Source organism: Octopus bimaculoides, chromosome 2, assembly GCF_046866305.1.
Source record: "Octopus bimaculoides isolate indiv1 chromosome 2, ASM4686630v1, whole genome shotgun sequence".
In the NCBI taxonomy this organism is placed as follows: Eukaryota; Metazoa; Mollusca; class Cephalopoda; order Octopoda; family Octopodidae; genus Octopus; species Octopus bimaculoides.
In genome coordinates this window covers 30,837,263-30,862,261 of record NC_142929.1, presented here as the reverse complement: position 1 = coordinate 30,862,261, position 24,999 = coordinate 30,837,263, and the positions used below count along the sequence as shown (strand labels likewise).

General features: G+C 35.6%; 1 protein-coding gene across 1 annotated transcript in view; it reads right to left on the bottom strand.

Moving 5' to 3' along the window:
• LOC106878420 (putative ATP-dependent RNA helicase DDX49) overlaps nucleotides 1-24,999 on the bottom strand; it is a 652,269-nt gene that overhangs the window by 65,700 nt on the left and 561,570 nt on the right. The window lies entirely within an intron of this gene.

The window sequence follows — 24,999 nt, the reverse complement described above, 5'->3', positions numbered from 1 at the left end:
CTCCACAATAAAATAATATTCTTGTGTTTTTATTTTCATTGGTAATTATGAGATGTTTTATAACAAATTGTAGAAATTAAAAAAAAATTTTAATAATAAACATTTTCAACAGTTCCAGTTCATCAATTATTTACACTTCATCAAGAAATTTAATCCTTCACCTGTTCTGTGTCTCACATGTGACACAAAGGACATATTTCCCTAGTGTCCATCCATCATAATGATACACATTCCCACTTTGATTTCAACCACCAGAGTAGTATAAAGCCAATGTTTCTTCTGCATGTTGTAAAAACTGACTAAGTGAGGTTGAGGTAGGATTTGCACATCGACCTCATAAAACCCTCACCAGCAATGACTACCCAAACAGACCCATGGGTTGGAATGTTGGTACCTGAGTGGTTCAAAGGTGTCATTTGACAAGAGTAGGGAATTACCAACAAATGGTGAATCCTGTGAGACATTGTTACAGTGCATTCCCTCTTACCACTGCCGTTGCCACCACCAGAGTAACCAGGGGACTTTCAAAGAAGAGCTTTATATTACTTAGAATGTATGAAATGAAAGGCTAACTAAAAATCAGAAAACAAGCAGTGATGTTTAAGACAAACTTATGAAAATGCTTTGGACATGCAGGAGGGTAAAAATTGTTGGCATCAGAACTTTTGAAATATACAATTATTTCTGTTAGAAATGAAGTCAGCTGTACCAGATTCAATGTTGAAGGGCCAGATGTTAAATACTAATATAAAATAATCTCATTCTATGAAGATACTGAAATTCTTTACAGGTGTTGGAAACAAAACAAAACAATAAGAGTAAAATGAGTTGCATGCAAAGTTATCTCATATAAAGTTTAGCTGAAATTACAATCTTTTTCAATTTGATATAAAAAAAAAACAATTTTTTAACTGCCCAAATTCATAATAGATATTCCAGCTGTTAACCATGTGCTCTCTGACTTAGTCATTTAGCTGAGAGTTTTGTACACAAAGAGATGAAGTATGCTTGAATATAATGAAATTATTTACAATGATGTATGATGCTGCCCATAGTAACAATGTGTTGATGATTTATTTACATGAGGTCAGTTCTGATTAAACAAAGCTATGGCACATGTAGTCAGCTAAATTGCTTGATCTGATGAGCACACTGATAGCTCTATACATAACATATTCCATCTACTTGAGGATGTTGCACCTTCTGATGCACATTGGTTCATGGTCTGAGGTGCAGTGTGACACAATCAAACTTCTGCAAGGACCAAAGTGCAAACAAAATCTCCCCCAGGTTTCTCTCAGTGACCTTAAAAATGGATGAATATACGGGTTATTATTGAGTGTGTAGTTGTGTAGGTAGTGACATTATTTGAACAAATGTGTGGTCTCTTGCATAGCGGTGGGTGATATTTTTAAAGGTAGTCAGTAAGGTGGCAGAACTGAATTCCGATGAATTTAAAACTATTGCACCTTGATCCACAGCAATATCTACTGGTTTGTAGGTACGACTAACTGGAAGTATCTGTAAAACTTGCCACGTAATGCTGTTGACCAAACATCTATTTAGGGTGGGGAATGATGGGGATGGGGACAGTCACTGGTGTGTTAATAATTTTGTTAGTCAAGGAACAACTTTGATATAAGTTTACCAGAGGCCTCCAGTATTACACTTATAGGAACTGAGTCTACAATGCTATTGCTGTTGGAAGGAAAGTTTCTGTCTCCAACTTTTAAAAATATTTTTGATAAAACAACCAGATTGACTTTTGTGTTAGTAGATTGACTTTTGTGTTAGTAGACAGTTTAAAGATTTTAACTTTAGTCCAAAATGACAACAATTTGAAGCAAGCATAGATTTTATCAGGAGATGAATTGTTAAACAAATTCCACAATGTTTTGGGCAAAGCATGCATAGATCTCTTGAGTGAAACTGAATATTCTTTCCAGAAATTCATTTAGCATCGCTTAGAAACTTGCTTGGTTTCTGAAATCTTGGCAATGTAGCAAACAGGTGCATCATTTATGCCCAAGTCCAAGAAGAGTTTAAAAGCAGTACGTGCAGTACCACTCCTCCAGCCAAGGAAGGCATGTAATGCTAATGCCTGAGGAAACACCTACAGCAGCTGTGTTTTATGATAACAGAATTTGGTAAGCAACAGACAGATCAGAAATGTCAGTTCAGTTCCACCATGAACATGAAGGAAATAATTTCTAGTCTCTTGCAGCTGAACCCTGTCAAAAAAAGCTGCCTAAAGGCCAAAAATCGATTTGGGTTTAATGTCATTGACTAATGCTATTACTGTGTCAACATTATATGACGATTCTTTCTGAATTGTTGACACCAGACAATTGACTTCAGACAATTAGGTGGAGGAAAGCCATAGCCATATATTTGAAGTTCTTAGTTACTTATAATCCTTGAATTTGTGAGGGCTGCAATGTAGATGCTTGAAATTTTCAGCAAGGCCATCGTGACCCTTCAGCCAAAGCTGAAACAGAGTGTATAGTTCACAACATTCAAGCAGCATAGTCAAAAGAATCAATGCTGCATATCATTTGATCATCATTCTTCAGTGGTGGGAAGTATAAAAATATCTCTCTGCAGGTGTAAACTTTACCATTGTCTATATGAAGATCTTGAAATGAACTTCGGTTTTACACTTCAAAGTGAAGTCAAAGGAAGATGCATTCATGTTGACTGACATATACAGTATACTCTTTTCCAATAGTATCATCAAACTTAGGTTGTTCTTCAACAGGGACATCTTTCTTTCTTTATCTTCATTGTTTTGTTGTTCTGTGTATTTTAGGAAGGAACCTAAAGGAATAGCATTGTTTTTGCAAAGAAACCATACTGGCACAGCTCGAATATGGCTGTAATTATTAGGTGCCTTAAACTTTGTGCTAACTCTGAAGCAGTTGCTTGCGAAAAGGAAACTCATTGGCCATTTCGTCAAGTAGGCAACAAGTTGTTGAATGTATGGGTATTTTCATGAATGTTAACCACAAAGAACTCCGCACACCAAAAAGAAAAGAAAGAAAAACAGAAAGCCTCAATGCTTCTGATGCATTGTCCTCGCTGGAATTGGGTACCTTCATCATGGCTGTTGAGTTTATCAGAGCAAACTAAGCAGCAACAGATTGCTTGATGACATATTTGATGGATTTTCTTGAATTGCACAACACAAAATCGATATGTGCTTTATGTCAGTTTCATACTGTCCAACTAATTTACTGCTTGATGCATTTGTTGAAGCAGTTTGGGGTATTTTGCAGTCTTCCATGTAAAGTGAATTCCTATTGTGATCATCAAAGGGGACATAAGCCATCATGACTTTAATGAGACTGAAGAGTTCTTTCACCTTACAAAGGTGTGGGAATTCTCCAGATATGATAGAATCAATTCAATTAGAATGAATCTTATTTGCTAAAACAGATCAAAACACGTGTATATCACAAGCCCATATTTTCTGTGGCATTAGACTGGGCAAAAATTCATTATTAGTAATAGAAGCACTATTATGAAGGGGTACTAAAAAGTTCCCGACTTTAAAGGTAATGTGAAAGCATAATTTCTGAGTTTCCTTACAAGGCTTAGAAAAACTGAAAACCGCTGCAAAAGTGAGTGAATCTGAGAGGAGGATATGTGGAATAAACTCATGATTAATTGATCCTCTGGTATTTTCTTTTACTCAAAGCCAGGAACTTTTCAGCATCCCCTCATAATCCAGAATAGCATTCTGCATATCTTATACTATGAGATAGTCACAACAATTTAGAATTCATCTTGAGAAAGCATCTTCCATAGACATAACATGCCAATAACTACAAAGAAATTGGACAGTTGCTACTGATGACATGCAAATATGCAAAAAATCCAGGATCTAGCATTTCCACAGCCACTACTGTCCAAACTGGTGTGCTAAACTAAACACAAATTGTTGTTTCTGTAGAGCTTTAAAATTTTCAAATGAAGCAAATGGTATGTGCTGCTCAGGTGATAAGGTAACATTGCCAGCACTACAAGCTCCTTCCCAACCTCTTATGGTCTTCTAGAAGGCACTTCCATCCAGTCAAAGGATTTTCTGAAGAATATCAGACAATACAACTCTGCATTTCAAATGACATCGTTTGGTGCATCTAAGGAGATAGATAAACATGAATTTACACCAACGTCAAAGTTCAAGAGCAAGTCTATCACCTCATTGGTTCCCTGTTACACACAAATGAACAACTACAGTTCCTCCAAATTTACTTTATGAGTGATGTAGGACAATAAACCCAAAGGAGATGTTAACATTTCAGATGACGGGTCATGTTAGACACAGCGCAGACTGCTGCAAAAGAGAGTATATCCACTGACAGCCTCTCGGTGCATTCAAAAATCATATAACTCCCACAGGTTAGGGCCTGAAATACCTCAAACAAATGCATAGCATGTTGCTTAGTCGATTTAGCCCATCATTTACTCCACAAATGTTTTGTTGTCAATGCTGCACTTTCCCATATCACCTGTTTCAACATAACTGTAATATATTATATATAAACTATGCCATTTTATTCCCAAGCAACACCGGGTACTTCTACTAGTATATGTATATATATATATATATATATATATATATATATATATATATATATATATACACACACACACATATCTTTTATCTTTTACTCATTTCAGTTATTAGACTGCGACTATGATGGGAGAACTTCCTTGAAATTTTAGTCAAGTGGTTTGACCCCAGTACTTATTTTTTAAACCTGGTACTTATTCTATCGGTTACTTTTGCTGAACTACTAAGTTATGGGGTTGTAAACACACCAGCACCGATTGTCAAGAGGTGATGGAGGGGGACAAACAGACACTCCTACAAACACATCCATATGCACATGCACGTGTAATACACACACACACACACACACACACATACACAGACATATATATATAAGCATGACAAGCTTGCCACACAGTGTGACTGAACCCAAAACCACATGGATGGAAACCTATCCAAAGCACAAAGCTACGTCTGTACCTACACACAGCCATACCTCTGCTTGTCTACACAGCCATATATTTCCATTGGTGTTATAGAATGTAAGAAAAATACTCAATACCATTGCAGTGCAAAGGTTTATTTAGACTGATCTAATGTGTCTTGTTTTTCTTGAGGTACTCAGAAAACTAAAAATCAACCGTGTGTTATCCCAATTGTTTTACATGAATTTGATTAGCACAGTAATTCATATATATGCTTATATACACACACACACACACACACACACATATACATATATACACACATATATAAATATATATACACATATACATACATGCATATATATGTTTGCATTTACGTGTGTGTATTAGTGCTTATATATGCATGCATGTGTGTGTATATACATACAAGTGTATATATATGTGTGTGTGTGGTGTGTGTGAATGTATTCATGTGTATCTGTGCACTCTGTAATATACATTCTGAATTCAGGTTTTGAGTTTCAAAAGTGAATAGAAAAGTGGAGAATAAAAAAAAAAAGTCTGCCTGCAAAAGAAAGCTAGTCGCCTTATTCATTTACAGAGAGGAAAAATTTATGGACTTCTTTTGCAATGAGAACACACTGCAAAAATATTAAAGCTTTACATTGAATAAAATGGATTTTCATACAAAGGAGATGATTGGAGATTGTTTATTGATTCTTGAAAGCAAAGCACGAAAACCGTATTATCATTCAATTGACTATCTATACCTATAGGACATTTTTGTACAGCTGACTGAAACATGAAATCATAGAATTCCTGCTAAAAAAGATCAATGACCGTGAGTACAATTGTTTGATTTGTACTGATTTAAGGGAATAACACATATAGTTCAAGGTGATGAACAAAGTGTTTCATAGATTTATTTCATGCTTAAGGTTTTTGCCTGTTATATTTTTTAATCTTTTTTTATTTTTACCTTCTGTAAATCCATGAAAAATTCTTTTGGTTCCCATTACGTATAAAGTTAGGGTGTATGAGCAGTTTTCAAAAGATCTTTATAAACATGAAGGAGCATTCAAATATCTTTAACGTAATGATCCAACTGTAACAGAAGCAAAATTTAAAGCTGTTACTTTTTTTTTTTTCTGTTGGATCAATTTTGGGGAATAATATACCAGAAGATTAGTTAGAAGTTTGGCAAGCTTCTTGAAAACTTGTTTGAAATTTTCTTGTAAAAGTAAATGCAACAGATTCAAAGCAGATAGTTGAGAAGTGTTAGCAACTTGCTTCTAAGATGAATACAAAGACTGCATGTTTTTTTTTTCCTTCTTTTGTAGCTGTATCCTAACTAAAATATGCATAATCGAATTTGGCACCAAGCCATTGACTGGTTTGAATTAATGTTTTTCCTTTAACTGCTACACATCCTCTTAGTTCATTAAACCATTTCTTATTCTTCAAATCCTCTTTTACCTCATCGTTTTCCTTCACCTCACTCTTGACATTGCCTGCTTCTCCTCCATGTTCATTCCTCTTTCCTTCTTGCATCTCACACAGTTTCAAACATATTAATACAAACATGTACGCATAATTTCTTTCATACTGAAATTAATACGACTTGAGAAAGGTTGTAGAAATGACCATAACCTTATGGAAGTCATATGGTTAAATAAATATGTACTCACCTCTCATACTATTTGTATGTGTACATAATTTGTATATATAGGCGTAGGAGTGGCTGTGTGGTAAGTAGCTTGCTTACCAACCACATGGTCCCGGGTTCAGTCCCACTGCGTGGCATCTTGGGCAAGTGTCTTCTACTATAGCCTCGGGCCGACCAATGCCTTGTGAGTGGATTTGGTAGACGGAAACTGAAAGAAGCCTGTCGTATATATGTATATATATATGTATGTGTGTATGTGTTTGTATGTCTGTGTTTGTCCCCCCAACATCGCTTGACAACCGATGCTGGTGTGTTTATGTCCCCGTAACTTAGCGGTTCGGCAAAAGAGACCGAAAGAATAAGTACTAGGCTTCCAAAGAATAAGTCCTGGGGTCGATTTGCTCGACTAAAGGCGGTGCTCCAGCATGGCCACAGTCAAAAGACTGAAACAAGTAAAAGAGTAAAAGAGTATACACATAAAGTCAAACACACTCATATATACATTCTAACATACATGCATATACAAATCTTACACAAATCTCCCACCACTACTTGTTGTCATATGAAGCTCATGCGGTCCTGTGATCCTTGCAGCCAATTTTATTTTAACTAACAGGAGGTAAAACACTATAGACTTTTGTTAATTTCTTCCCTGTCAACTTTTCTCTGAAGAAGGACTCTGTCTGAAACATTGGATTTTCCACTTCCCACATAGGTGAGTGCTCAGAAATAAAGAAAAATCCATATGTTTCAAGTTCATGACAAAAAATTTGAACATTACTTCAGAATTCACAGTCTACCAAAGAATATGATTTTAATTTGAGAGACAAAAATGACAAAGATATCCTGAGCACTAGTAGTGCTAAATGTGCATATTTAATCATATTGTTTAAAAAATTATTTAAAAATTATTCATTTCAAGAAAATATATCATCCAAATAACACAATTCAAAATAATATAAATCAGCATAAATACTCACAAAAGACTATTGATAAAAACTGAACTGATTGATAGTACTACTAAAGGAAAAATGGCTCCTCTTTGGTAATAAAAAAACAGTAAGTTTTATTCATAGCCACAAACTCCTCAAACACTTGTGAAAGACTGAAGCTTGACTTCGTGCACAGAAAATCTACCATGGATGCAGCACCCGTTGTGAGGCAACTGTAGGAGAATATATTTTTAAACCCCCACCCCCACCACACATATATCATAATACAGATGCATACAAATCCCCCAGTAAATGTGCAGATAACTTGCCTACATCACAAGGCTTGTTATGCAATTTTGGTTCTGCATTTCAATTGCACTTACTTCCTGATATTGTATTAACCTTTTAGCATTCAGATTATTCTGTCAAATGGAAAGCTTATTTATTCATCATCATCATCATCGTTTAACGTCCACTTTCCATGCTAGCATGGGTTGGACGATTTGACTGAGGACTGGTGAAACCGGATGGCTACACCAGGCTCCAATCTAATTTGGCAGAGTTTTTACAGCTGGATGCCCTTCCTAACGTCAACCACTCAGAGAGTGTAGTGGGTGCTTTTACGTGTCACCCGCACGAAAACGGCCACGCTCGAAATGGTGTCTTTTATGTGCCACCCGCACAGGAGCCAGTCCAGGGGCACCGGCAACGATCTCGCTCGAAAAACCTCATGTGTCACTGTTGTTTTGAATCAATTATGCATTATGTTGTAGGTTCAAGATTACGATGATGGGTTTGTTTCTTTTGAGAAAAACATAGCAGTTTGGGTGTGAGAAGCCAGATCTGGCTAGTTTGAAGACATGTAGAATATTTGGGTTGGATATGGCTGGTTTAAATGCTAGAGGGTTAAGGATGTAGAGACAGTAAGGGAAAAAGTACACAGAATGCAAGAATTAAGTGTGGTGTATACTGTGAAGGTGCATGGCTCAGTGGTTAGAGCATTGAGCTTATGATCATGAGGTTGTGAGCTTGTATCCCGGACCGGGCTGTGTGTTGTGTTCTTGAGCAAGACACTTTATTTCACGTTGCTCCAGTTCACTCAGCTGTAGAAATGAGTTGCGACGTCACAGGTGCCAAGCTGTATCGGCCCCTTTGCCTTTCCCTTGGATAACACTGGTGGCGTGGAGAGGGGGAGGCCGATATGCATGGACGACTGCTGGTCTTCCATAAACAACCTTGCCTGGACTTGTGCCTGGGAGGGTAACTTTCTAAGTGCAATCCCATGGTCAGTCATGACTGAAGGGAGTCTCAGCAATACTGTAGCTTTATTATTTGAGAGTATATTGTAGAGAAGTCGTTTAAGCATCTCTTAGAACATTATTTTTCTAATAAAGTTATGCTTTTCCTCCAGTAAATACATTTTCAGTAAACACAAAAAATTCAAAAGCAAGTATTGGGAGTGGGTCCTCTTGTATTTATTGACAAATTATAGAAAGGAATGGATGTAAAAAATACTTTACAGAAACATGAGGTTTGATTTGTTACTTTCAAAGTCAGAAATACATACATTGAAATGGACACGTAACTTATTTTTATGCCACTTGTTTTATCCTGTGAAGCTAGAAATTAGCTAAAAATTCCCGTATTGTGAGAGATGAATGGATGAATATATAATAAGAAAAACATGTTTTCACATAGAACATATCCAGCCTGATTTACCGATAGCATCTGGTACGAGGAGGGATAGCATATATTGCAAAAACAAAGACTTTCATCATATCAGTTTCCTTAGAGGTACTAATGCTGTAGGGAACTGAATGATGACCTAAAGTTCATTATAACAAAGTAAAACAGAGAGAGAAAGAAAAATGACAACCCTCATCACCAAAACAAAAACAAAAAAAAATACACCCCCCACCAAAACAAGGGCTTTCATACGGGTAAATATGAAATCATGGTGGTAATGCATGGCTCTGGAATTATATATTTAGTGACAACAAAATAAACAAAGAAAACAAAAAGAAAAAACAAAACAAAAAGGAAAACATACAGGAAGATTAACTGCTAAGCTTGACGTACAATGTACGATATCTGTGATACACAAATAAATTTTTGCTCACTCTCTCTGTACAATATACATAAGATATATAATATATGTAAAAGATATATATGTATAAGATATATAATATATATAATACGTGAGTTTGTGTGTGAGAGTGTGTAAGTTTTGCCCGAGAGAAACAACCATATATTATCTATTCTTCATTAATAAAAGCATTAGGCTGATGAAAAGGTAAAAAAAAAAAAAAAAAAGAAAGAATGCTTGGATATCAGAGGTATTAAAAAGAATTTGCTGAGAAAGACACAAATGTAATGGTCAGGAGCCTGTTAATAAGACACTATACAGAAATGAATGCGAGACACATCAGTGTGACTAAAAGGGATACAACCAAAAATTGGTTTTCAAAAGGAATGGCGTTATCAGTGCTGCAGGCACATGTTCATTTCTGGATTAAACTAATGGATTTAATAGCAGATAATTTTTGAGAACCAGCATATAGAAAAGAAGACAATACAAGTGAAAAAAAAAAAAAAAAAAAAAAGGAACAGAAATGCAAAATCAAGGAAGGAATTATGTATTTTGTACATACACATACAGGTGTGTAAAATATTTACAATATAATGTGTGTGTGTGTGTGTGTGTGTGAGAGAGAGAGAGTGTGTGCATGTATTTTTTATCTTTTACTTGCTTCAGTCATGAAACTGTGGCTATGGGGGAGGGGGAACTGCCTTGACGAATTTTTGGATCTTTGTGGTTTGAGTCACTGTCTCCAATTTTGTACCAATTGTCTCCAAATTTGTATATGGATTAAGTTTTGTATACTAATAACGAAAATGAAAATCATTTTTTCCCATAAATTCATAATTAAAAAGTTATTAGCCTTTGAAGTGTGCAAAATTTGGTTATTTTAGCCAATCAGAAGTATTTTACACATCACCATCAAGTTCTGTTAGCATAGTAAGCAAAGAACTCTGTTTCCATAGTAACCAAGGAGTGAAACCACATGTTCTATAACTGTTTGCAAAGAACTGTTTCCATAGTAACCAAGGAGTGAAACCACATGTTCTATAACTGTTTGCAAAGAACTCTGTTTCCATAGTAACCAAGGATTGAAACCACGTGTTCTATAACTGTTTGCAAAGAACTCTGTTTCCATAGTAACCAAGGAGTGAAACCACGTGTTCTATAACTGTTTGGAAAGAACTCTGTTTCCATAGTAACCAAAGATGTTGAGTATGTGCACAATGAGTGTAACCACCATGTGTTCCATAATTGTTTGTTTTCATAACAGTAAGAATTCCGATTCCAGAACAGTATAAAGATTTTGGCATGCTGGTATCCCCACCCCACCCCCCTTTTTGCTACCGTGGCAGACGATGGAAAAGGAAATGAACATGCTGTTTTCTGATTAGCTGAAAATTTTGAAAATTATCAAATTTTGAACACCTGTAACATTATCGCAAAATTTTTCTGGAATATATGAATAACAAATTCAGATTCAGCATCACAAATTGCATCTCTATGCCACATTAAGCAGATCGTTTTTAAAGATTTCAAAATGCAGTGACTCAAGCCACAAAGATCCAAATTTTTAGGCAAATGAATCAACACCCAGTATTTATTTTTGTTTTAAGCCTGCTACTTATTCTATCAGTCCCTTTTGTTGAACTTCTAACTTACAGGGGCATAAACACAAAGAGAGGAAATGTTACAGGGGACTTTTAGGAATATCATATAGAGATCATGTCATAAATAAGGAAGTGAAAAGAAGAATAAAGCAGGCAACAGGGCCCTATGAGGATCTTCTTACTGCAGTAAAGAAACACAAGCTCAGGTGGTTTGGGCATGTCACCTGCTCCTCGGGGATGGCTAAAACAATCCTTCAGGGAACAGTCAAAGGTGGCAGACAGAGAAAGAGGTGGGAAAACATCTGTGAGTGAGCAGGCCTAAAGATGAGAGGTGCAGTGCGAGATGCTGAAGACAGAGAGGGATGGAGGGATCAGGTTGCAAGGTCATCAGTGGTGCCCCCAATGGTCAACCAGACTATGGAATATGTAATGTAATGTAAAAAACAATACCAACACTGGTTGTCAAGTGGTGGTGGTGGGGTGAGGGACAAACACAGATATATTTGTACACACACACACACACACACATACACAAGGGGTTGCTGAAAAGTTCCTGGCTTCGGGTAAAAGAAAATACAAGAGGATCAGGTAATTATGATTTTATACATACATACATATATAACATATAGGAAGCAAAAGGATTAAGAAATCCAGGCAGTTGTCTACTTCCATCAATCAGATACCAATAAATACAAGTAGAATTAATATCCAAGGTAGTTTGTTATGTATGACAAGTAAATTCAAATATCGCTTAAAAGAATTTCAAGAAATTCAGAGTATAATTTAAATAAACAAAATTAAGAATAGAGAAAATCATATTTTTAATTGGTGATTCCACCACATATTACTGATGATTGATTCTGTTGTATCAACATATTTAGATATAGAAAAAAAAAAAGAAACAATAAAATATCAGTGGAATCAATATATCTGAAAATATGTGCTAACACAACATTACCAAGGCAATCTAAAATTGCTTAAATTCAAAGTGAATTCAGAAAATATCTCTTAAATAGATGAATGTGCACAGGTGCACACACACACACACACATACAGAGTGAAGGCACATGGTTTAGCAGTTTGAATATTGGGCTTACAATTGCAAGGTTGTGAGTTCGATTCCTGGACCGGGCTGTGTGTCGTGTTCTTAAACAAGACACATTATTTTCATGTTACTCCAGTTCACTCAGCTGTGAAAATGAGTTGCAACATCACTGGCACCAAGATGTATTGGGCTTTGCCTTTCCCTTGGATTACATTGGTAGTTTGGAGATGGGAGGCTGGTATGCATGGTCATTCTCAACTGGGGTCCATATACGATTTTTTGTTTTTGAAAGAGGGTAGGGTCTACACAATAAAATAGTCAACTAGGGATCTATAATAATATTCTAAGGGTCCCTGAAAATTTTTGCTTTAGATGTATGTATTAGTATGTATTGTAAGAAACAGTTAGGTTTCTTTCTCTAAAGTCACATCACTGAAATCTCAAAGATACAAGATAATGCAAGATAAATTCCAAGTAATGTAAAGAAGCATTACATTTGACAGAGTAATGTTAGTAATAATAGAGGATTAAATATCTTTGGAATTAATAAACCATTATAGTACAGAGAGACAACAGGTTAATGCCGTTAGTAGGATGGTGAGAGGGAGTGTCAGAGAGAAACAGGGGACGCTATGCTATGAGGGGACATTAAGCTAAGTTAGGAGGAATGATGGGCAGGAGGAAAGAACAGATAGAAGGAAGTGATAATTGGGAAGTTAGCAATTAGTGATGGGGAAAACCAAAAGCTAAGTTAGCAATTAGTGATGGGGAAAACCAAAAGCTAAGTTAGCAATTAGTGATGGGGAAAACCAAAAGCTAAGTTAGCAATTAGTGATGGGGAAAACCAAAAGCTAAGTTAGCAATTAGTGATGGGGAAAACCAAAAGCTAAGTTAGCAATTAGTGATGGGGAAAACCAAAAGCTAAGTTAGCAATTAGTGATGGGGAAAACCAAAAGCTAAGTTAGCAATTAGTGATGGGGAAAACCAAAAGCTAAGTTAGCAATTAGTGATGGGGAAAACCAAAAGCTAAGTTAGCAATTAGTGATGGGGAAAACCAAAAGCTAAGTTAGCAATTAGTGATGGGGAAAACCAAAAGCTAAGTTAGCAATTAGTGATGGGGAAAACCAAAAGCTAAGAACGAAAGATGACAGAATTGAACAATGAAAGAAGAAACTGATAGAAAATGTAGAAAAAAGGCAAAAAGGAGATGATGAAAAGTTCTGTGTTGGTCTTCATTGAGCTTCTGTGCCCATAGAAACACATATGCCATTCTGGAGACAGGTGTGGTGATGGTGTGTTCCGGGAGTGTCTGGGTGATAGCATACTTAGGGCTTCTGCCCAGTATTCTCTTTTCCTCCAGGGTCAGTGTTCTGGTTAGGTTAGTGACCAGTGGATTGCATTAGTCTCCCTCCCATTGGTGTGTGTTGTTAGTGAGGTGTGGTGTGTTCCGGGAGTGGTGTGGGTTGTTTTCATATGCCTGGATGGTGGTGTGAATGGTGTAGGGAAATGCGTAATGATGTAATGGTCTAAATAATTCCCTGTCTATCCTAAACCAGCATGGAGAAATGGACATTAAAAGAAACAACATATATGTTATAAACTATATACACATGAGTGTTTTACATGTGTACCTGTGTATTAATGTTTGTCTGCACATACTACTAATAATCATCTGCTGGAAATGTGTGTACTGATGTAATGCCTTAAATCAGTCATTTCTGAATGGGGTCCATATTAGATTTTTTTTGGGGGGGGGGGGGTCCATGAAACAATATAGTAAATGTGGGGACCCAAAATAGTATTTTAAGGGCCCCTGAGAAAATTTTCCTTCAAATGTATGTATTGGTATGAATTGCAAGAAACAGCTACGTTTCTTTCTGTAACTTTTTGCATAGTTCAACTTACACAAGTCAATGTGTGAAAAACAAAATAGAAATTTTGGAAGAAGTTTCTATAAAACTAATTTTTAAACATTGAATAGCTATGAGCATAGCATCCACCAGAATAAAATAGTACTCAAAAGGGTCCATTGACAAAAATGGTTGAGAACCCCTGCTTCAAATAATACCCAGTCTAACCCATGCCAGCCTGAAAAAAAATGGACGTTAGAAGAAACTAACGCTGCATATGTTATATACTATATACATGTGTGTGATTGTATGTGTTTCAATATTTCTTTGCACATGGTTTTATATTGCTACCATTTAAGCAGAAGCATAAAGTTTGTTTACCCCTGTGAGCGATACATGTATAGGATGCAGGTTTCTATGTGTGAAAACCAATGGAATATAAATATGTTACTTGAAAAGCAAGTAAGTGTTGGTAACCTGAAGGGCATCTGATGGTAGAATGTTCCTTCAATATATCTTCTCTAACTGTTAACAGCATAGAAAAAGCAAAACTAAACGATGTACATGATTATGTTTTATGTATATCTTTTTTATATAATACATACAAACTCTACATCCACATACATACAAACTCACTGGTAAAGATATATGAATGACTGCACTGATGCTTGCATTCAAATACGTACGCATACAATTATTTCTAAACACCTTTAGTGTCTTAGGCATAGATATGACTAAAATATATGCAGACAAGTATTCTTTGTACGAATGTGTGAAGTTTTGTTTGCAAGGCAGGGAAATACACTGTGTATAACTTGGTATAAAACGGTACAAAAATAAAAAAAGAAGAAAACTCTTTGAAGCTAAATGGGTGTAGCTTAAGCATAAAGAAACACTTCATGTTGATGAAATGCAATATGAAACAATAGAGAGGAACCAAGTATCCAGAATATACATACATATATATATATATATATATATATATATATATATATATATATATATATATATATATATATATACATATATATATATACATATATATATACATACATATATACATACATACATATATATACATACATATATATATATTCATACATATATATATATTCATACATATATATATATATACATACATATATATACATACATACATATATATACATACATACATATATATACATACATACATATATATACATACATACATATATATACATACATACATATATATACATACATACATATATATACATACATACATATATATACATACATACATATATATACATACATATATATACATACATACATATATATACATACATACATATATATACATACATACATATATATACATACATACATATATATACATACATACATATATATACATACATACATATATATATATATATATATATATATATATTTGTATACACGTATACATATATGTATGTGTGAATCATATTTTATATATATATACATATACATATATGCACATACATACATATACACACATATATATACACACACACACATACAAATACACACACACACACACATATATACATACACACATACACCCATGCCAGCATGGAAAGCGGACGTTAAACAACGATGATGATGCACATTATATCTCATCACTAAAAGAAGTAGTGGTGGTAGAAGAGAGTTATTTATTACGCTCTCTCAGAGAAATTCGGTAAAAAAAAAACAACAAAAAAAAAACAAAGAGGGGAGTAAAAGGAAACCAATATAAAGCAGTTTTGCATTAGAAATATACCCTACAGGCTTCATATATAACCTGGCGGAAATGCAAAGAAAGAACACAACCTTTTCAAAACAACCAGTAGCGATTTTTCCAGCAATAGTTTTGAAGGGCAAGATTTTAATTGTAAAAGAACTGCAAATATTAAGACAGAATCATAAATGCCAAGCTTGAAAGAAACGAATAATCAGAAACTAAAATGAAACAAGGAAACCAGAGGAAAAATAACAAGTATCAAGCAATATTCCTCAGGACAGAAATGCAGTGAATTTCCTGAACTGAAATATATATAAATAAAAAAAAAAAAAATAATGAGCAAAAATAAAAACATAAACAAGTCAAAGTAAAAAAAACAACAAAAACTAAAATAAAAAAAATCAAGCAAGTCAGGTGCAGGAGTGGCAAGAAGCTTACTTCCCAACATGGTTCTGGGTTCAGTCCCACTGCGAGGCACCTTAGGCAAGTGTCTTCTACTATAGCCTCGGGCCACCCAAAACCTTGTAAGTGGATTTAGTAGATGGAAACTGTAAGAAGCCCATCGTGTATATATATATATATATATATATATATATATATATATTATATATATATATATATATATGTATGTATAAGTTTGTGTGTCTGTGTTTCTGTCCTTCCACCATCGCTTGACAGCTGTTGGTGTGTTTGCGTCACCGTAACTTAGTGGTTCAGCCTAAGAGACTGATGGAATAAATACTACGCTTACAAAGAATAACTCCTGGGGTTGATTTGTTCAACTGTATACGGTACTCCAGCATGGCTGCAGTCAAATGACTGAAACCAATAAAAGAATAAAGTCAAAATAAAAAACAAAACAAAAGCTTAAGTAAAAAAAAAACAAACAGAAACAAAAATGAAGCTTATTATGTTCCAACTGTATAACCTACAATTTGTGCGAATAACTTTATGTATTCCTGTATGTTAATGTATTTCTATATATACGAGGGTGAGTAAAAAAGTAATGCCATTTTGTTTAGGACAGGTATAATTACCAACACAGGAACATGCATCATACATCAAAATGAAGCTGGTCCTCTGTGGATCACATCCCTACTTCTCAACATAGTCACAGTTTCTCTCAATAGCAATGTTCCACCTTCGAATGAGAGCATATATCCCTGCCACGAAAAATCCTGTTGACTGTTCTTTGAGTCACTTCTTCACTACAGTTTTCACTTCCTCATCACTGGACTATCATCTCTTTGGCCCCATGAAAGAGCGTTTGAGAGGTAAACATTATTCCAGTGATGAGGAAGTGAAAACTGTAGTGAAGAAGTGGTTCAAAGAACAGACAACATAATTTTACTGGGCAGGGATACATGCTCTCATTCGAAGGTGGAACATTGCTATTGAGAGTAACGGTGACTATGTTGAGAAGTAGGGATGTGATCCAGAGGACCAGCTTCATTTTGATGTATGATACATGTTCCTGTGTTAGTAATTATACCTGGCATTACTTTTTGACTCACCCTTGTACATTGCAGTATGAAAGACTAACAGCCTGAAGAGGACTCTATAACTGAAGCAGAGAAGAAAGGGTGTGATAATTCTAGCCAGGATAAAGTATTACGAATGGAACAGATTATATGGTAGTAGAGAGACTAATAGAGTAGACAATAGTGAGGGAAGGAGTATGGAAGGAACAGAGAAAAGGAGAGGCGTTTACGACAGGCATTAGTGAGAGGGTGGGTGGTGTATGGGATGTATAAGGTTAACACACAGTGTAAGAGTGAGCATGGATGGAAGGTATGATAGAAAAGTAACATGAATGAGAGAAAAATAAATGAGAGTGGTGAGGGTCAGGAGAGTCACTGAAGGACAAAGAGCATTAGAACATTGTGTAGAGAAAGAATGAAGGGTCAGTTAAGAGTAAGATCATTTGTTTGTTTGTGTGTGTGTGTGTACATGCATGCATAGATGTGTGAGCAAATGTATACACATATAGTGTTGGATACAAAAATGCTAGAAAAAGTACTAAATACATGTAGTTCAGTCTATTTATAAAAAAAGCAAAATTGAAGGTCATTCCTGAGTCACATAAACTTAAAGGGCTGGTTTCCCCAGTTTATGTGATGCATACATTACCCCTGGACAGGATGCTGATCTATCACAGGGTTACTCACTTCTGCTGGCTGAGTGGATTGGAACAACATGAAATGAGGTACTTTGCTCGAGAACATAACACATAAGCCAAGAATAATAATAATATAGTGTTAGCTTCCTATTGACAGGGACGTATAATGACCAAACTATTTTTCCGCAAATATTATAAATAGCAATGCATATTTTTGTACTCGCACTGCTATACTGATAGAAACATGAAAGCACTTGTTAACTAGGAAATATTTGTAACAAAAAAAAGAAAGTGAAAATTATGTTGACTCTTTTTGGAAATATTTCGCAGCTACATGAAGTGACGTGTTCAACTTCAGTATCTATTTAGTGCCAAGCAAAGCAGGGAAATGGAAAATATCCAATACATATAGATAGAAAAGCTTGCTATTTTTGACTACCTCACTTACTGGGTAAGATTTATGGCTTTATCACATTATTCCATGCATTAGAAAAAAGGAAAGATATGTAAAAATTTAAATCTAGAAAGCCTTTAATGGATTGGGGACCAGAAATTCAGTATAGACAATCATATCAGCACAGAGAATAAATATTGATTTCTAAGGTATAAAGCCACAAATGTTTGGGAGGGAGTAGAGCTGATTAAACTAATCCTTCTTTTCCCTAGTGACTTTGAGAGTGGGGTGCAGGAAAAAAAGGTAAACGCAATGCTGGCAAGATTTGAACTTCAAGATTAAAGGAATATCGCTAAACACTGCAGAGTCCTTTGAACAGTATAAATAAAATGTTAACAAGAAATAAAAAAGTTTCAGTCGTAGTAGAAACAAAAATAAGATGATACAAAATGTAAAGTTGTAAAAATGCATAAATGCATTGCACAGGCATAGCTGTGTGGTGAAGAAGTTTACTTCGCAAACAACATGATTCAGAGTTCAGTCCCACAGTGTGGCACCTTGAACATATGTCTTCTAAAAAAAGTCGGAGGTTGATCAAAACTTTGTAAGTGGATTAAGTAGATAGAAAGTGGATTAAGTAGATAGAAACTGAAAGAAGACGGCGAGCTGGCAGAAACGTTAGCACGCCGGACGAAATGCTTAGCGGTATTTCATCTGCCGTTACGTTCTGAGTTCAAATTCCGCCGAGGTCGACTTTGCCTTTCATCCTTTCGGGGTCGATAAATTAAGTACCAGTTACGCACTGGGGTCGATGTAATCGACTTAATCCGTTCGTCTGTTCTTGTTTGTTCCCTCTATGTTTAGCCCCTTGTGGGCAATAACGAAATAAGTATTTCATCTGCCGCTACGTTCTGAGTTCAAATTCCGCCGAGGTTGACTTTGCCTTTCATCCTTTCGGGGTCGATCAAATAAGTACCAGTTACGCACTGGGGTCGATATCATCGACTTAATCCGTTTGTCTGTCCTTGTTTGCCACTCTGTGTGTAGCCCCTTGTGGGTAGTAAAGAAATAAGAAACTGAAAGAAACCGGTCACTGTCCACTCCAATACAACAGGCCATTCCATTAGCTATTTACCAGTTCATCAGAGGACAACTTCACTGCATTATGCTACACAGATCGACTTCTTGAAGTTGGACAGATGGCAAGTCATTTTATAAGTACATTGAAAAGGAAATGAAGAGAGAGCCAAAACAAAAACAAAAAAAAAAAACAAAGAAAAAATAAAATCACGAGAAAATACGAAAAAACAGAAGAGAAAAAAACAAAAAAACAAAGGTAAACTTTAAATAAATTATAATTTCTCTCTTTCACACACATATATGTATATGGAGTTATATGCATATATTTAATAAACATATATTTAGTCTCGCTGTGAAAATATTAACTAGAAAAAGGTAAGAATAATAAACTAATAAAATGCAGTAAACAACGAAGAGATGAAACAAAGAAAGCAAATAAGAAGTAGAACAAGAACAATAAAATAACATGGATTTAATATATTCTCGGTGTGTGTACGTACTGTAATAAAATATAAAAAATACAATCATAAAGACAAATATTGGAAACAATATTGTTATCTAAAGAAAAAAAAAAAGCAATGAAGACAATACAGTACTAAAACTTTGAGAAAGCCTTTTTTTTTTTCCTTTTTACTCCCTTCCTTCTAAATATGAATTTACATTTGAAAGACACGAAAGAAAGCGAAATGCAATATAAATTTACAAGTTGACTTTCAAAGATTATTGCTGTTTTCAGGTTGAAAAGAATGGTGATAACTTTGAAGCATATGAAGAAAAACCAGTGGGAAGTGAATTATATAAGAGGGTTTCAGAATAGAGTGCGTGATTCTAGTTACAGGCATAAATATTTTAAATATTTACCATTCCCACAGAGAATTTATATGTATGTGTATATGTGTGTGTGAGTATATATACATAAATGCATAAACACACACACACACATGTATATATATATATATATATATATATATATATATAAAATTTTTTTCCAAGATTTTCATAATGCTTGTATCTTATTCTTTTCAGTTTTGATCAACTAAATCATGACATCTGACATGTTATTATGGGTAAGCATGCATGCCTGTGTGAACATGTGCATATGTGTGTGCATGTGCATGTATGCACACACATATACACATAGACACACACACATATGTAGACAGACTCATATATATATACTCATGTAATACATTCATCCATGCTCTTAAAACATCAACACATTTTCTTCAGTTGACAGTAAAACAACAAAATAAAAATTAATGATTTTTGCTTTATTTTTATATCAAACAGATAAGAGCAGGAAAGACTGAGAGCCTAATACAGTAACAAGTTAGATCAAAAACTGCTATATTCTTAACATGCTTATTCAGCAGTTTTTAAAATATTGCATCTAGATACAAGATAATTTTATATACTACATTGATTGCTTCAAAATCAGAAAAAGAAGAAACTAACAGACACAATGCATGTAATTCCAGCCATCATCATCATCATTTAATAACTGTTGTCCACACTAACATAGGTGGGGTGGGGGTGGGAGCTTGACCAGAGCTGGTAAGCTGGGGAGCTGCACCAGACTCCAGCCTGATTTGGCATGGCTTATATTGCTGGATGCCCTTCTTGACACCAGCCACTTTACAGAGTAGGCTGGGTGCTTTTACATGGGACCACATGGACATTTTTATGTGGCGCTACACAGGAGCTTTTACATGTCACTTCCACGAGTGCTTTTCACCACCAGAAGACTGGTCTTAACACTGCTGCTTTGGAGTACGGGTCGTCTTGAGTACAGCAAGGCACCAGACATCTTGGTCTTTTGTCATCTTGACTAAAAGATTCAGCATCCTGAGATCATTCCACGTCCTCCTGGGTCTCCCACTTCCATGTGTTCCATCTACTTTGAGAGATCGACAGTTCTTTATGGAGCCAGCATAATAAAATTATCATCATTTTAATGTCCACTTTTATATGCTTGCATGGGTCAGATTGGACTTATTCAGGCCGATTTTCTACATCTGGATGCCCTTCCTGTTGCAAAACCCTCACCTGTTTCCAAGGAAGGTAATACCTCCCGATGGCCAGAATTGCTTTTCATGGAAAGACTGGAAATGAACAACTTCACTTATATGATTGTGATGCTCATTTACAACCATCATGTGATGTCACCTTTTTGATGCCACTCTCTACTCTATACTGTTTACTTCCTCCACCCTTCTCTAATTCCCTTTTTCTCCCCCTCCCTCCTTCACCATTTTCAATGTCTCTCCCCCACTCTTTCTCTTTCTCTCTCTCTCTTGTTGCTCGTACATGACCATCGTCCATCTTTCTTTTCCTCACATGACCATCTTTCTTTTCCTGCATAGACGTTCAAAAGAGCGGACATGTTTTTTTTTTCTCTCTCTCTCTCTCTTTTATATTTTCTTTTTTCAAAAAAGGAGACTAGAGTAGTTTGGTCATGCACTGCTCCCATTCACTCATGACGAACTCATCCGGATGGCAATAGCACCAGATCCTCCCCTGGTTTGGTATAAGTGGAGAGGTGGTCAGCTGAAGATGTGGCTCACGACAGTCAAAGCAGATAAGGAGTTTATTTCCAACCCATGACCCTTTAGTGTTCACTGTTGGAACTGGGAATGGCTTCAACATGCAGCAGAATTGACCGCCTTGACCTGTGATGTAGTGAATTCAATAGGTGCTGCCTAAACAAACCCCTCTTAGGTGAATGCTGCTACAAGATAGAAGACAAGAAGCAAGTAGATAGTAAACCATTTGCTTGAGTGACAGCAGCATCACATGCATCTGCCATAAAAGAAATACTGCAACCTCTGCACCTTGCCTGCACATGAGAGTGCATAGAACGTGTTGTATAATGCTGTATGGGTTTGGATGGGTTGAAATGATTTACATCTAGTTATAGAAATACATTTTTGTAACACCAGCAGGCTTCCTGCTGCAATGACTGACTGCATCAACAGAACATGTATACAACCAATGCACATTATTACTTCATTTTATAGCTTTTTAAAAATGTGCATACACATATGTCTGGATGTGTGCACACACAAATGCACAGAAGTAGTTTACTCATTAAATATATACATATAAAAAGAAAGAAAACAGTTGCAAGAATTTCTTTATATAGATGTCTCCCCCACCTCTAGATATCGCTCAGATAAGTGTGCATGTATCTTTATACACATATATACATACCCATATGTGCACATACATACACACTAGTGTTCACAATCATTTTCTTTGCTTATAAATATATATATATATATATATACATACGTACACGTGTATGTTTTTGTGTGTATATATATATGCATGTGTGTATATATATATATATATATATATATATATATATATATATATATATATATATATATATATATATAAATGCACGTGTAGATATGTGTATGTGTTTGTGCAAGCATATGTATATATACACATGAAGACATAGCATACATGTATAATACAGGGGAAAATTCTGAAACAGAGACACTTGAACGTCATTATTTATTTCTATTTATTATATTGTGTAACATTATCATAGACTAACCGACTATTAAATGCAAAAATTGTGCAATTAACATCAATTAACATCACGTTTTGATATCATAATTTACATATTCATATACTGAGCAAATTTCGTAAATCTTTTTGGAAACAAAACTTTTGCATCAAATTATTGTGTGACTCTACATGAAATAATCCATGTAACATATTGAATATTTAGCATAACTGCCTGTAGACTCTATAGAGGCTGCATTGTTTATTATTATTCTCTTATTAGAAGACAGCAAGCCATCAAAATTATTAACATGTTGGATAAAATACTTAGTGGTATTTTGTCTGTCCTTATGTTTTGAGTTCAAATGCTGCCGAGGTCGACTTTGCTTTTAATCCTTTTGGGGGTCAATGAACTAAGTAACAGTCAAGTACTACGGTCAATGCTAACTCCCCACCCAACACCTACACACACGCATAATATAAAATAAATGCGCCCTTTTAAAGCCTAGCCAAGCTCATGGGCCTGTTTTCCTGGTTTCTATGGAGGATGTGATCCATAGCTGGACGGGATGCCAGGCTGTCGCAGTGTTACTCATTTTTGCCAACTGAGTGGACTGGAGCAACGTGAAATGAAGTGTTTTGCTCAAGAACACAACATGTCACCTGGTCCAGGAATTGAAACCACAATCTTACGATCATGATGCTGACACCCTAACCACTAAGCCACGCGCCTCCACTACACACACACATACCAGACTTTGTGCATACAGCAGAAAGCATTATTATTATCAGTAGTATCAAGATGGCAAGCTGGCAGAACTGAAATGCTTACTGGTATTTCGTCCATCTTCACATCCTGAGTTCAAATTCCACCAAGGTCGACTTTGCCTTTCATCCTTCTGGACAAAATGCTTATCAGTATTTCATCTGTCTTCATGTTCTGAGTTCAAATACCACCATGGCCAACTTTGCTTTTCCTTGTTTCGGAGTCGATAAAATAAGTACCAGTCAAAAACTGGAGTCAATGTAAATCGACTTATCCCCTGCCCTGAAATTACTGGCTTGGAGCCAAAATGTGAAACTACTACTACTACTACTACTGAAGTAAGCTGGCAGAAACATTAGCACACCGGTCAAAATGCCCAGCAGCATTTTGTCTGTCTTTATATTCTGAGATCAAATGCCACCAAAGCCAACTTCGTTCTTCATCCTTTTAGGGGGTCAATGAAGTAGGCATCAGTTGAGTACAGAGGTTGATGTAGACGATGAGCCCCGTCACAGAAAGGGTTATTATTTTTATTATGAATTAGTTAGTCAAAGAAAGTCAGTATCCATGGATACCATAATCTCAACCAAGCATAGTTTTTGCAGCATTTCTGAGATGTGTAGAAGGAAAAATAACAAACAAACAAACATGATGAGCCATGAGTGGTTAGAATGCCTGCAACAGTATGGACTTCACAAAAGGTGCCCAAAGGCCAAGCAATGGTGTTAGATACTGCCTGGTAGTATTGAACTCAGAACCACAGCTTTGCAAAACAAACTTCCAAACCAACAGCCATACTTCTTTGAATTTGAATTTATTGGGGTTAAGTAAAGATTTTTCATTTATGTTTTGATGTTTCTTCCAAATGTTTCTTCACTCAGCAAAAATCTCGGTGATTTTTTTAGCTGATACATCAAACATATCTGGAGTCAGTCGAAGATTAGAGATTTCAAGTGGAGAATGTTTCAAATGACGAGTCTCAAACAGTCTTCAGTCTTTTACTTGTTTCAGTCAGTGGACCATGGCCATGCTGGTGCACCACCTTGAAGAGTTTTAATCAAATAGATCAACCCCAGTGCTTACTTTGTTTAAACCTGCTTACTGATTCTACTTTTGCCGAACTGCCAAGTTATATGGATATAAGCAAACCACACCATTTATAAGGCAGTGAAGGTAAGAAGCAAACACACACACACACACACACATGATGGGCT